Source organism: Peromyscus californicus, unplaced genomic scaffold (genome assembly GCF_007827085.1).
Source record: "Peromyscus californicus insignis strain IS unplaced genomic scaffold, ASM782708v3 Scaffold_7__1_contigs__length_154581171, whole genome shotgun sequence".
NCBI classification, from domain to species: Eukaryota; Metazoa; Chordata; class Mammalia; order Rodentia; family Cricetidae; genus Peromyscus; species Peromyscus californicus.
Window position 1 is genome coordinate 19,573,961 of NW_026294595.1, and position 15,436 is coordinate 19,589,396.

At 37.0% G+C, this 15,436-nt stretch overlaps 1 protein-coding gene across 5 annotated transcripts in view; it reads right to left on the bottom strand.

Moving 5' to 3' along the window:
* Positions 1-15,436, bottom strand: part of Lrp1b (LDL receptor related protein 1B) — a 1,950,932-nt gene that overhangs the window by 758,287 nt on the left and 1,177,209 nt on the right. The gene's annotated exons all lie outside the window — the stretch shown is intronic.

Genomic DNA, 15,436 nt, shown 5'->3' on the forward strand with positions numbered 1-15,436 from the left:
ACACATATGTGCACCCAAGTTTATAAAAGAAACATTATCACAGCTTAAATCACATATTTTATCCTCATGCACAGACAGTGGCAGACTATAACACCCCTCTTTCACCAGTGGACAGATCATCAAAACAAAAACTAATAGAAATACTGGACTTTACAGATGGTATAAACCAAATGGAGACAACAGATATTTAGAAACCATTTCACCCAAACACAAAAGAATATACCTTCTTCTCAGTACTTTAAGAAACTTTCTCCCAAGCTGGGCAGTGGTGGTGCAGGCCTTTAATCCCAGCACTCAGGAGGCAGAGCCAGGCAGATCTTTGTGAGTTCGAGGCCAGCCTGGTCTACAGAGTGAGATCCAGGAAAGGCGCAAAGCTACACAGAGAAACCCTGTCTCTAAAAACCAAAAAAAAAAAAAAAAAAAAAGAAAGAAAGAAAGAAAGAAAAAGAAAAGAAACTTTCTCCCAAAGTGACCACATACTTGGAACAAAGCAAGTCTCCACAGGTATAAGAAAATTGAAATAATTCCCTGTATCCTGTGAGGCTACCACAGATTAAAGCTGATAATCAACAACAGAAACAACAGAAAGCTACAAACCCATGGAATCTGAAAAAATTTCTACTGAATGAAAAATGAGTCAAGAAAGAAATAAAGAAAATAAAGACTTTCTACAGGAATCCAATGTAAATGAACATACAGCATAACTATTCTTATGGAACACGATGAAAGTGGTGCTAAGAAAAAAAAAGCCCATAGCAATAAATGTCTATACAAAAAACTGGAATGATCTCATACTACCAACTTGACAGCACATCTCACTTGAAGGCTCTAGAAAAAAAGAAGTAAGCACACCCAAAGGGAATAGAAGGCAAAAAATTATCAAACTGAAGGCTGAAATCAATAAAATAGAAAGAAAGAGAACAATACAAAGAATCAATGAAACAAAGAATTGGTTCTTTGAGAAAATTAAAAAGATAGGCTGACCCTTATCCAAACTAAAAGACACATCGAGATATGCAAATTAATAAGATCAGAAATGAAAAAGAGGACATAACAATAGCCATCAAGAAAATCCAAAGAATCACTACGTCATACTTCAAAAATTTGTACCCAACCAAATTATAATATCTAAAAGAAATGGATAATTTTCTTGATAGATACCACCTACCAAAGTTAAATCAAGAACATGTAAGTAATTTAAACACACCTATAACCTCTAGTAAAGGAGAATCAATTATTAAACATCCCCTAATCTAAGTAGAACCATGGACAAGTGGTGGGAATGTCTTTCTTTATGCTGTGAAAATATGTTGCTCTGATTGGTTGATAAATAATGCTGTTTGGCCAATGGTGAGGTAGTGTAAGGTGAGGCAGGACATTCTAACAGAGAGATAGGGGAGAAGAAAAGAGTGTGGAAGAGACTATGCCAGCTGCCGCCATGAGAAGCAAGATGTAAAGATACTGGTAAACCACAAGCCACGTGGCGAAGTATAGATTTATATAAATTGGTTAATTTAAGATATAAGAACTAGATAAGAAGAATCCTGATGTGGCCATAGTTTAAAAATGTTAACCTGCATGTGTTTATTTGGGTCTGAGCAGCTGTGAGACTGTGGGAGCCTGGCAGGACCAGAAAACTTCAGTTACAGACAAGATTGATTGATTGATTGATTGATTGATTGATTGATTTGTTGCAGAATTCTACCATACTTTCAAAGTAGAGTTAATGCCAATACTTCTCAAATTTTCTCACAAAATAGAAACAGAAGGAACATTGCTTAATTCATTTTTTGAGACCACAATCACCCTGATACTCAAACCACATAAAGGCTCATCAAAGAAAGGGAATTACAGACTGATTTCCCTTACAAACATAAATGCAAAAATAATCAATGAAATATTTGCAAACTGAGTCCAGAAACACATCAAAAAATCAACCACAATGATCAAATAGGCTTCATCCCAGAGATGTAGGGATACTTCAAGTTACAAAAATCAATAAATATAATGCATAATATAAACAAACTGAAAGAAAAAACCCATGATCATCTCATTAGATGCATAATAGGCTTTTGACAAAATCCTGCACCCCTTCATTATAAAACGTCTCAAGAGTTTAGGGATGCAAAAGACACACCTAAACATAAGAAAAGTAGTGTATAGCAGGCATATAGCAACATCAAATTAAACAGAGAGAAACTCAAAGCAATTCCACTGAAATTAGGAACAAGACAAAGTTGTCCACTCTCTCCATACATATTCAAATATAGTACTTGAAATCTTAGCTAGGTGAATAAGACAAGTGAAGGGGAATTCAAAGAGATACAAACTGGAAAAGATGTCAAAGAATCTATTTGTGGATGATATGATAGTATACATATGTGACCTGAAAAAATCCATCTGAAAAATTTCTATAACTGATAAACTCAACAAAGTAGCAAGATACAAAATGGATTCATAGAAAACAATAGCATTCTTATATACAAATGACAGATGGACTGAGAAAGAAATCAGGAAAACAACACTTTCACAATAGCCTCAAATAACATAAAATATCTTAGGGTAACTCTAACCAAGCAAGCGAAAAATTTGTATGATAAAAACTTCAAGTCTTTGAAGACAAAAATTGAAGCTACCAGAAGATGGATAGATCTCCCATGCTCATGGCTCTGATGCATAGGCTTAACATAATAAAAATGGCCATCAAACAAAAGCAATCTACAGACTCTGTGAAATCCCATTGATGGGGGAATGTCTTTATGTATGCTGTGAAAATATGTTGCTCTGATTGGTTGATCAATAAAGCCATTTGGCCTATGGCAAGGTAGCTTAGAGGCAAGTGGAAAATCCAAACAGATAGAGAGGAAGGAGAAAAACAGAGCAGAGGAGATGCTGTCAGCCACCGCCATGAGAAGCAAGATGTAAAGATACCACGAGCCATATGGCAAAGTATAGATTTATAGAAATAGGTTAATTTAAGATATAAAAAGCTTGAGCCATGACCATACAGTTATAATTAATATAAGCCTCTGTGTGTTTACTTGGGGCACGTGAGTGGGAGAGATTTGTCCTGACCGACTGCCTCACAAAGGAAAACTTCCAACTACATCCCATCAAAATTCCAACACAATTCTTCACGGACCTTGAAAGGACAACTCACAACTTCATAAAGAAAAACATAAATCCAAAAGCAATCCTGAATACTAAAAGAAGTACTGGAGTTTTCATCATTCTCCAATTCAAGTCATATTAAAGAGCTCTATTAATAATAACTACATAGTAGTAGCATAAAAATAGATGTTGATCAATGGAATCAAATTGAAGACCCAGACATAATACCACACACCTATTGACACAGTGAAAAAAGACAGCATCTTCAATAAATGGTGATGTTCAAACTGGATGTCTGCATATAGAAAGCAAATAGATTCATACTTATCATCCTACACAAAACTTAAATCCAAACTGATCAAACACCTCAATATAAAACCAGATACATTGAACTGGATAGAAGGGAAAGTAGTGAACAACCTTGAACTGAAAGGACTTCCTGAACAGAATAGCAATAGCCCAGACATTAAGATGAACAATTAATGGATGGACCTCATGAAACTTAAAAGCTTTTCTAAGGCAAACAGCATCATCATTCGAACAAAGTGGCAGTCTATAGAATGGGAAAAGATTTTTATCAGCTCCACATTTGATAAAGGACTAATATTCAAAATGTATAAAGAACTTAAGGAAGTAGATGCCAAAAAAAAACCCTAAATAATTCAGTTCAAAATGGGATACAGATACAAACAGACAATTCTCACTAGAGGAATTTGATTTGTTTATTTTTATTAAGAAATTTTTTATTCATTTTACGTACCAACCACAGATCCCCCTCTCTTCCCTTCTCCTGCACCACCAGCCTTCTGCCCCCAACCTATCCCCCATTCCCTCCTCAGACAAGGTAAGGCCTCCCTTGGGAAGTCAGCAGAGCCTGGTGCATTCAGTTGAGGCAGGTCCAAGCCCCTCCCCCTGCATCAAGCCTGTGTAAGGTGTCCCACCATAGACAGTGGGCTCTAAAAAGCCAGCTCATACACCAGGGATGGATTCTGATCCTACTGCCAGGGGTATCTTTAAGAAGATCAAGCTACATATATAACTGTCTCACTTATGCAGAGGGTCTAGTCCAGTCCCATGGAGACTCCATAGCTGTTTGTCTAAAGTTCATGAGTTGCCACTAGCTTGGTTTAGTTTTCTCTGTAGGTTTCCCCATCATGATCTTGATGCCCTTTGCTCATAGAATCCCTCTTGTCTCTCTTACACTGGAATCCTGGAGCACAGCCTGGTGCTTGGCTGTGGATCTCTGCATCTGCCTCCATTAGTTATTAGATGAAGGCTCTTGGGTGACAGTTAGGGTATTCATGATCTGGTTACTGGGGTATGCCAGTTCAGGTACCATCTCAGCTATCACTAGTAGTTCAAACTGGGTTCATCCTTGTGGATTCCTGGGAACTTCTCTAGCACCTGGTTTCTCCCTGTCCCCATGATGTCCCCTTCTATCATGGTGTCTCTTTCATTGCTCTCCCACTCTGTCCCTGTTCCAATTCAACTGTCCCATTCCCTTATGTCCTCATCCCCTATTCCCTACCCTATATTACCCACTCTCCCCCAGTTTACTCATGGAGATCTCATCTATTTCCCTTTCTCAGGGTGATCCATGCATCCCTCTTTGGGTCCTCCTTGTTACCTAGCTTCTCTGGAGCTGTGGTTTGTAGTCTGGTTATCCTTTGTTTCTTATCTAGTATCTACTTATGAGTGAGTACATACCATGTTTGTCCTTCTGAGTCTGGGTTACCTCACTCAGGATGATATTTTTGAGTTCTATCAATTTGCCTGCAAATTTCAGGATGTCATTGATTTTTACTACTGAGTAGTATTCCATTGTGTATATATACCACATTTTCTTTATCCATTCTTTGGTATAGGGGCATCTAGGTTGTTTCTAGGTTCTGGTTATTACAAATAATGCTGCTATGAACATACTTGAGCATGTGTCCTTGTGGTATGATTGAGCATTCCTTAGGTATGTGCCCAAGAGTGATATAGCTGGTTCTTGAGGTAGATTGATTCCCAATTTTCTGAGAAACTGCCATACTGATTTCCTAAGTAGTTGTACAAGTTTACACTTCCACCAACAATGGGGAGTGTTCCCCTTGCTTCACAAATTTTAAATGACTGAGAAATACTGAAAAATAATGCTCAACCTTCTTAGCCATTAGAAAAATACAAATCAAAGTTACTTTGAGATTCCATCTTACACCTGTCAGAATGGCTACCATCAATAACACAAGTGACAGGTCATGATGGTGAGGATGCTAAATAAGGGGAACACTCATCCATTGTGTATTGGAATGCAAACTTGTACAGCCAGTATGGAAATCAATATGTCAGTTCCCCAAAAAGTTGAGAATTTATATATCTCATGTGTACTTCATGTGGTATACCAGCTATATTACTCTTGAGCTATACCACATAGACCCAAAGGACACTTCATCTTACCACTTGCTCAGCCATGTTCATTGCTGTTCTAGTCATAATAGCCAGAAACTAGAAACAACCTAAATATCTCTCAATAGAAGAATGGATAAAGAAAATACTGGACTATTCCAAAATGGAGTATTACTCAGTCATAAGTAAAAAAATATGACAGGCAATTTACAGGCAAATGGATTGAACTAGAAAAATAAATCATCCTTAGTAAGGTAATGCAGACCCAGAAAGATAAATATTGTATGATTAACTTATATGCAGATATTAGCTATTAAATAAATGAATACCAACCTACAATCTGCAGACTTAGATAGTTTAGGTATAGAAAGGACTAGGACAAACATATAGATCTCCCTGGAAAGGGGAAATAGAATAGATTCTATGGGTAGACTGGGGACAAAAAGGAAGGGAATGGGGTGACCATGTGAGGAGGGGAAAGGGACTTAGGATTGAGGGAGGGAATGAGAGAAGGCACAGGGACAATTGAGGGGCATTTGAGGGATGGTATGCAAACTGAGTGCAGTAGAAACTCCCTAAAATATAGGAAGACAATCCTAATGATATCTTCTAATAATGGAGGAAGTGGAACCCCCACTGGCCATCTCTTCTAATCAAACAAACTTTCCAGCACCAAAACTGGGTTATGTCCAAGTGATTTGTTGGCCAAAGGGGTCCTATAGAAATCCCCAAATAACTCACACTGTTGCCAAGACAACCTACAAACCAACATCTGGCTGATGACAACACCCACACAACACATTGAACATAGTAAAGTTGAGCTGGTACCTACATGGAGCCTTCCTCTCTTTATTCTAATCTCTTTGGGGTGGGAAGGTACTCTGCTGGTGACCGAAAGAGAAATATGGACACCAACCCAGCCACAAAAACTTTGACCTATAGTCTGTCCTGCATACAAAAAATGGCAGGGCAGTGGCGGCACAGAATTTGTCAGGGTAGCCAACCAATGTCTTATTTGATGTAAGGCCCTATCCACAAGATGGAACTCATACCCAGCACTGCTTAGGTGACCAAGAACCAGAGACTATATAGCCCAGAGACCTAGGGTAAATCCAAATACTACTGTTCTTATGAAGAAATGAAAGTGTAATTAAATGACTCCTAATGATATTCTGCTATACTCATATATCAGTGCTTTTTTTCAGTCATGATCAAAGAAGCTTCCTCCTTCAGCAGGTGCAAACAAATAACAAACAAGTAAATAAATACAGAGACCCACAGCTAGATATTAGGCGATGGGGGTGGGGGCAGGCAGGGAGGGAGACAGACCAACAGACCTTGGAACACTCAGCTCTAAATGGGATGTCTCCATCAAACGCCTCCCCTCATAGCTCAGGGGACCCTGTGGAAGAGGAAGTGGAAAGGCTGTAAGAGACAGAGGGGATGGAGGACACCCAGAGATCAAGGCCTCCTGAATCAACTGAGCAAGGCTGATATAAACTCACAGAAACTGAAGCAGCAAGAATGGGGAAGACACAAGTCTGCATCAGTTTAATATTTCTATGGGACACCTAAGAATGTGAATGAGTGGGTCTCTGATTCTTGTGCCTGCCCGTGGTCTCTTTTCAACTCTTTTTTGTTGCTTTGTCTAGCCTAGATATTTTTTTTATCATATTTTGTTTTTGTTTTATCATATTTTATTTTTGTCATGTCTTGCTGTTATCTCTTAGAAGCCTGTTCTTTTCTAATGAGAGACAGAAGGGGAGTGGATTCAGAGGGCGAGGGGAGTGGGAAGGAACAGGGAGGAGTAGAGGGAGGGGAAACTATAATCAGAATACATTGTATGAGAAAAGACTCTATTTTCAATAAAAGGAAGAAAAACCAAAACAGTATTTTTCTTATTAATTGAATGAAAATCCTTGAGCTTTCTTTGCTATTGATGTAAAAGTGTTTGCAGTATTAAGATTCAAATGAACTTTAAAGATATAATTTTTCTTGGAAAATAAACAAAGTTTTCCTATGGATAAAATCCATTAGTAATTAACATTGTTTTGATATCTCAGTGTTAACATTTTCTAAGGAAAAAAAATCAATCTGTGAGAGAATAAAGTTAATCCATGCAGTTTATATTTCAATGAAAATGGATGTAATGTTTCTCAACAATTAGGTAGAGCTTAAATTTACACTGAATTGTATTTTGTGAGGAAACGATTTATACTTTCATTAAGATGAAAGATAAAAAAATAATTACTATGATTTTTGTCAATACTTGATTTGCAAATTCCTTCATATTTAAAGTCAATACTTTATTCTCAATATAATATACTGAGAATTACTGGCAATGTTTTTATTCTTCTCATCCATGCATCTTAGTAAATTTATTTTAAAAAAAGGTCAGGAAAGGTGTTGGAGTAGGAAACAGCAGAAACAGGTCTGCCTCAAAGGACAGTCATACAAACAGAACTCAGGCTCCACAGAAAGCTTGCAGGTTTGGCAGTAAAGCTTAGATGCTACATTTTGATGCAAGTGTGGCAACCCTAGGTAGTTCTTCAGAATCTACTGTGGAAGGAGAGAACTTGCCCTGCCCTCAATCTTTCCTGAATAAAGAAATTAAAATTTTTTTTTTACAACTCCCAATTCAATTTACATAACTTCAGGATGTTAGGTAGGATCTCTAAATCACAAAAATAGCAAAAAAGAGAATAAAGAAATGTACACAAAAGGAAAAAAGAAATTAATTTCAAGGTTTCATCAGAAAACAATAACACAAAAGGTTAGTAGTGGAGAAATTGAGGGGAAACTTGCTGTAACAGATGTTAAGAAAAGAAAAGGGCCGGGCGGTGGTGGCGCACGCCTTTAATCCCAGCACTCGGGAGGCAGAGCCAGGCGGATCTCCGTGAGTTCGAGGCCAGCCTGGTCTCCAAAGCGAGTTCCAGGAAAGGCGCAAAGCTACACAGAGAAACCCTGTCTCGAAAAAAACAAACAAAAAAAAAAAAAAAAAAAAGAAAAGAAAAGGAAAAGACCTTATCAGCTTTAAATCAGCAGGGAATATGCAAATGAGCTCCCACATGGCCAAACTCTATGTCCTTCTCTTTAGTTAGATGAATAAATACAGAGACACCTTGACTGTGCTGCTGTGTGCTCTGAGAAGGTGCTCTAGACATGAGCATGAGGGGAAGCTTGTGCAGAGATAGGAACAAACCTTTTCAATATTTCATTTCCCACTTAAAAAGTTAGAATGGTCATTTTAGTCAAAAATCTGCTGAAAATATTTCCTGATTCATTTTCATCAGCCTCAATATTTCTTACACAGAACACCAGCTCTTTACACATTCAAAGGGATAGGATTTTGTTTAGATGAATACATGTCCTTATCTGTGAGACAAAATGATTCAAGTCAATGGTCTTCTCCCATTTTCCTAGATTTTTTTTTTTTTGTCTATAGAACAAACCTCTTATGACAGGAACACATTTTTTGGGAGAGACATTAAAATTGACTGTGTAGGAATGTCCACAGCTGTTCCAGTTGAATGGTTCCAGAATCGATTTAATAAGATGGATTGTGAGGGATAAAAGAGATTAAAATTTAAAGGAAGGTCAGACATACTTATTGCTACTGTTTAATATAAAGGTCAGAGTCTGTAGGGCACCCATTGAGAATTTCATTACAGTGGCCTGTAGTAAAAAGAAAGGTGTTTCCAACTCTCATGTTTATGTAAAACCAAGTATATCATTCAGAGTAAGACAGTAATTGCTTGAAGATAATATGAATGTTAATTCACATAAGGTTAGAACAAACAGAATATGCTCAATAACAATCTAAACAGCTGGATATAACAGAAACATATGATCTTTATGAAGAACTCAAGCTGTGGACTACTATACAAGCATCTTGATCTTGTGTGTCATTGGTACTGTATGTCTTTAAAAAGTCAGAAATACAAAGCAACTGGAGATCATTCAGTCGCCAGCATGTTAACTTGTTTTTATGCCACTATTTTATCAACAATTAACTTTCCTCATTCATTGGTACTTACTGCTTAGACAGTAGATGCAAAAATGTTTTCAACATAAAAACAACAGATAGAAGAAATATCATGTGCTTTTATTTTATTGAACCCTGGCCTGAGATTGCCAGTAATTACTATATAAGTGAAAATGACGATTTACTAAAAAAAGATGAGCAAAACCAGATCAATACATGTAATCTTGTACATCATTATGTATATCCCAGGATCTTGTATATCATTTATGTACATCCCAGGATTTCACTACACATAAAGACACAATAAATATGGCATGGGTTCTGACAAGATAAAGAAATTTTGTATCGCAGCAATAAAACTTATATTCAACAATTATTTACTATGCAGTAAGTAGTACCCATGGCCACAAAGGTAGAAAGATAAGCTAAGATTATTCTTTCTTTGTACAATTTGTGAACAACAAAGGCATGAGATCAATGAATTATTGAGGAAATGGACCAAAGGAGAGAACAGTATATGTTTTCAAAGTAGGAGGAAATATAGTTAGATCAGAATACAAATAGTAAGTGGGCAGAGGAATATGAACATGTGTGAGCACATGTATTAGCAAATTACATGATTGTCTAATGGATCAGATCAAACATTACTGACAATAAATCAACATTGAGGATCCATGAACACATCATTTTTAATTTGCATTTGTATTGTGTTTGCTGTATAAATAAGAGACCACATGTCACAGAATCAATCATAATTTTCATTTAGTGCAGCAGGTAATAAGTATTTCTAACAGCCCCAGAAAAGGCATTAGAAACAATGGCAAAAAAACATGATCATCTAAATGTCCCTTTAAAATGTAGAATGTAAATATTTGAAAAATATTTAAATTGCTTTTAGGAAAAACTGCAAAGTGTAGGTGAAATACAAACTTGGAAAAAATCTGTCACCTCTTCTACTATAAATATACTAAATTATTGGATGGCAACTTTAAAATATTTTCAGAGGAGACTAACAGAGAAATAACCATATAAAGGTATTAGCAGTGTCTTATACCAACCAAAAGGGTGAAATAAAGATGAGATTTTGAAAAAGGCATCAGTAGAATGTTACATAATTTAAATAAATTAAACTGTTGAAGTGAAATCAAAATTATTTTATGCATTTGTATTTATGCATAACAAGAATATCCAGAGTCCTTATTTTACTATTTCACATACATGGTTGTATACTTCTAAGAAAAGATGGATCTCACTTTGACAGTATGTCTTTATCTGTTGTGGTGGCTTGAATGAGAATGACCCTCCTAGGCTCATATGTTTGAATGCTTCACACCCAGTTGGTGAAACTGTTTGGGAAGGATTAGGAAGTGTGGCCTTTTTGGAGAAAGTGTGTCACTGGGGGTGGACTTTGAGTTTTTAAAAGCCCACACCATTCTCATTTAGTGTTCTCTCTCTCCTCTCTCTCTCTCTCTCTCTCTCTCTCTCTCTCTCTCTCTCTCTCTCTCTCTCTCTCTCTCTTCCTTGGCTCTTAGTTACTCCTGAGGTGCTATACCTGCCTGCTTGTTGCCTGCCTGCTACTTGCCATGATGGTCATGGATTCACCCTCTGAAATGTGAGCCCCCAATAAACTCATTCTATAAGTCTCTTTGGTCAAGGTGCTTTGTCATAGCAATCAGAAAGTAAATAAAACACTTGTAAATCACATTTGGGTATGAACCTTTTGGTACACAGTAAATGACCATGCTTTGTCTCTCAAGGACTTCCCCTATACTAAGTTCTGAGTCCAGCCAGTTATAAAAAACAAAACAAAAAAAACAAAACAAAAAAAAACCCTAGACCCATCATTGCCTCAGGTGCAGGCCAGCAAAGAAGACTCCTGAGGGCAGGCATCCCCACCAACACCTCCCATTAGACCAGACCCTGCATTCTACAAGACCCACTTTCTACCCCATACCCACCCATTCACCTGAGATGTCAGAAGCTCCCTGAGACACAGAATCCAGCTGCTCTAATTGGACCAAGAGCTCTGATTAGACCAAGAGGACCAAGAGCTCTGATAGGAAGGACCAAGAGCAGCTCCTGAAACATAGGCACAGCCAGCACAGAGTGGACCAAGAACAGCTCCCTCAGACACAGGCAACTCTTGTACCTATTGGAGGAAGAGATGGGTAGATGCCATTGCAAAAATACATAAAACAGCATAAAGAACAATATGGCACCACTAGAAACTAGTAGTTCTACAACAGCAAGACCTGAACATCACAATATAGAAGAAACAGAAAAAAGCAATCTTAAAAATAAATTTAGGAAGATGATAGAGGCCTTTAAAGAGGAAATGAAAAATTCCCTTAAAGAAATTGAGGAATAGACAAACAAAAAATTGGAAGAAATCAACAAATCCCTTAAAGAAAGCCAAGAAAACCAAGAAAAGCAATTAAACATGTGAAGGAAGCTGTTCAAGACTTGAAAATTGAAATAGAAACAATGAAGAAGATACAAACTGAGGAAATGATGGAAATAGAACATCTAAGTAAACAAACAGAAACTACAGATGCAAGCATAACCAACAGAATACAAGAGGTGGAAGAGAGAATCTCTGGCGTGGGGGATACTATAGAGGAAATATATTCATCAATCAAAGAAAACACTAAAGCCAAAAAAGTCTTAACACAAAATGCCCAGGAAATCTGGATCACCATGGAAAAAAACAAAACTAAACTAAACAAAACTATTCACCTAGGACAACCGAAAACAACAAACGTGCAAAGGTCATGGTCGCAGTGGAAGAAATAGGACCGAGCCAAACACAAAGTTCAATTGAATTGATGAGAGACAGGAACCACATCAAAGAAAGATTGAAGTCTTGTGAATGATTTTCCACGACAAAACTGACTCTCTCTCTCTCTCTCTCTCTCTCTCTCTCTCTCTCTCTCTCTCTCTCTCTCTCTGTGTGTGTGTGTGTGTGTGTGTGTGTGTAACAACAAAACTTTATGAAGACACTGTGTTCTTTGACTATAGGAAGTTATAAAATGAGAAACCCTAACAAAATAAAATTCAGAGACAAAGGGATAGATGCTCATTAACACAGAACAGAACTGTTCTGTTGGAGTTGCAGATCACATTGTCATGAAAAACCCACCATGGCCATGGAAATACTTCCATTCTGAATGTGATGCCTGAGAGAACACAAACTGAATAAGAATTTTATGAAATAGAGATTCTATATGAAATGTTCTGATTGTGAACTGTTCTACTCCTTTGAAAAGAACTTGAGTCAAGAGGGGCTGCACCATATGCTCTGTCTTCCAGGAAGTGCACAGTAAAGTGCTGAGCAATTATTTGAGGAATTTAATGAGCTTTGACAGCTAGTCTTTAAACTCAAGCCAGAAACTCCTGCTCTTTCTTCCACAGCAGGTTTTGAAACAGAATTATGTGACTAATTATATCAAATTTCTACCTTGTCACTAGCCACACAAGTCTATAGATAAAAGTATATAAGATAATAACTTCCACATGATATCTCAATATTATATTTCATAACTTCTGTACCAGAATGTATAATCAAAATAATAGAGGATGAAAATAAAGGAATTGTTTTGTCCTGAAGCCATCTTAAATGTCATCTTTACTCAATTGCTGTGCCCAGTCCTCATCATGCAGCATATTTTGTTATAGAATCCTTGTATAGTTTACACCTTAAAACTAAAACTGAGTCAATTCTCTAATGCTTCCTGAAATATCCACGAATCATATAGATTATCTCAATCATTTCCTTAGTGTTCTACCGCATAAGAAGGTCACACTGACAGTTTGGCCTTTATAGTAATATGTGGGGAAACTGAGTTGCTGTGAAAAACTAAGGCTATTAACATTGAAATGTCTCAGCGGGGCAGTGGTGACTCAAGACTTTAATCCCAGCACTAGTAAGGCAGAGGCAGGCAGATCTCTATAAATTCAAAGCCATCCTGGTCTACACAGTGAGTTCCAGGACAGACAAGGTGGTTACACAAAGAATCCCTGTCTCAAAAAACAAAACAAAGCAAAATTCAAATGTCTCTGCTTGTATGATAATTCAACTTGAAATATTCTTTAGTGTCTACAAGAGGCTGTGGGTATTTGTAAGGCTGAAATACTTTTTCAAACTTATTAATGTGCAATGGTCTCTTTAAATTGCAACAAATATACATAGAAAAGAGGGATAGGATCTTGTTTCTAGATGAAAATAATTTAACTTTGGGGCAATTTATCTTTTATAGCATATTATGGGACACCGCCAGCAGGCCACAGATGCACACCCTATGAGAAGCCTGAAGAGACATCTGTGAGGAGGGCAAATGAGTTAAACTGCAGTGCATTAATGAGGTGTCAATTACCCTCTAGACGAATGCTTCAAATACCTATTAAAAAAGGAAAAATGTCCCCATGCAATTATTTTCTATGCCTGTTTAGTATTAAGAATTTTCATTTTACATATTCTCATGAAATAAATACATTGAGAGAAGGAAGGAGAGAAAGACAGAAGAGAGTCATGGGAAAGAAAAGGAGAGAGGACATGAGGTTATTGCATGATGCAGAATAAAGACAGATAATATTTAATATTAGCTCCATCAATAATTCAATATCACCCTGATTTGAAGACAATTAAATTCAAATGTCCACATGAAAAAATTTCTTAGTAATTTTCTGCTTCCTTTCTAGTTTCTATTTTGTTCACCTCTGTCCCCCCTCAAAGAAAACCGCTATGAATCATGTTAAGACCAACAACACGAATACTTATGTTTCCTTGCCTCAAAGCTCAGGGACATTGAACAGTCATTTTGGATCATTGCTATGATTCTCATAATACAGGCCAAATAAAAATGCATTGATTGGCAAATTCACATAAAAGCCAGGGCCCTTCTTTTAAAAACCTGCTATGCAGAGCTAGCCACAGTTTCCAATGACAGAGAGAACACCACATGGAATAAAATTTGCTGTGGGATGGTCTGTATGTCAAATGTGTTGCTGATTGGTCAATGAATAAATCACTGATTGGCAGTGGCCAGGCAGGAAGTATAGGCGGGACTAACAGAGAGGAAAATTGAGAGAACAGGAAGCTGGAGAGGGGACACTGCGAGCCGCCATCAGGATAAGGAAGATGTAAAGTACCGGTAAGCCACAAGCCACGTGGCAAGGTATAGATTAATAGAAATGGATTAATTTAAGCTGTAAGAACAGTTAGCAAGAAGCCTGCCACGGCCATACAGTTTGAAACCAATATAAGTCTCTGTGTTTATTTGATCGGGTTTAAGCGGCTTGGGACTGGCGGGTGAGAGAGATTTGTCCTGACTGTGGGCCAGGCAGGAAAACTCTAGCAACAAAAATTCTTGAGACACTAACAGTCACATGAGTTCTCAAATGTTTGGAGAAGACACATGTGTCTATTAGGGAGAGCCTTTGAAAACTAAGCTTCCACAGTGTAAATGAGTCTCTAGATTCTATCACCTTAAATAAAGCATTTTATTGTCCACCTATTTAAATGTCACCTATTTAAAGAGATGCTATGGATATTTAAACATTTTAGTTAGCCCTTAGTACTCAATATTTATGGAATTAATAAAAATAAGTTGTTTTAGTAGAAATTATCAGTTAAATGATAAAGATGACAATATTATTGTTTTGAAAGCTGACACTTTCCTGTGATTCTGCTATTGTTTTTAATGTATTAATATGTTTGATGGTTTATATTTTATATTTTACAAAGCAATGCATGCTATTGACAGGGTCTGCTTTATCACAGATCTGCTAAGAACCACAGTCCTGGACGCTCCGCCCTCTTTCATTTCATTTTTGAATCAATCAGTCTGAAATGGGAGAAATTAGACATATTGCTAAATGCTTAATTCCAATCTCAGGGAAAGAGATTTGGTAAAATATCAAAGTAAAACTATCTTTTTATATATTTATTTTTCC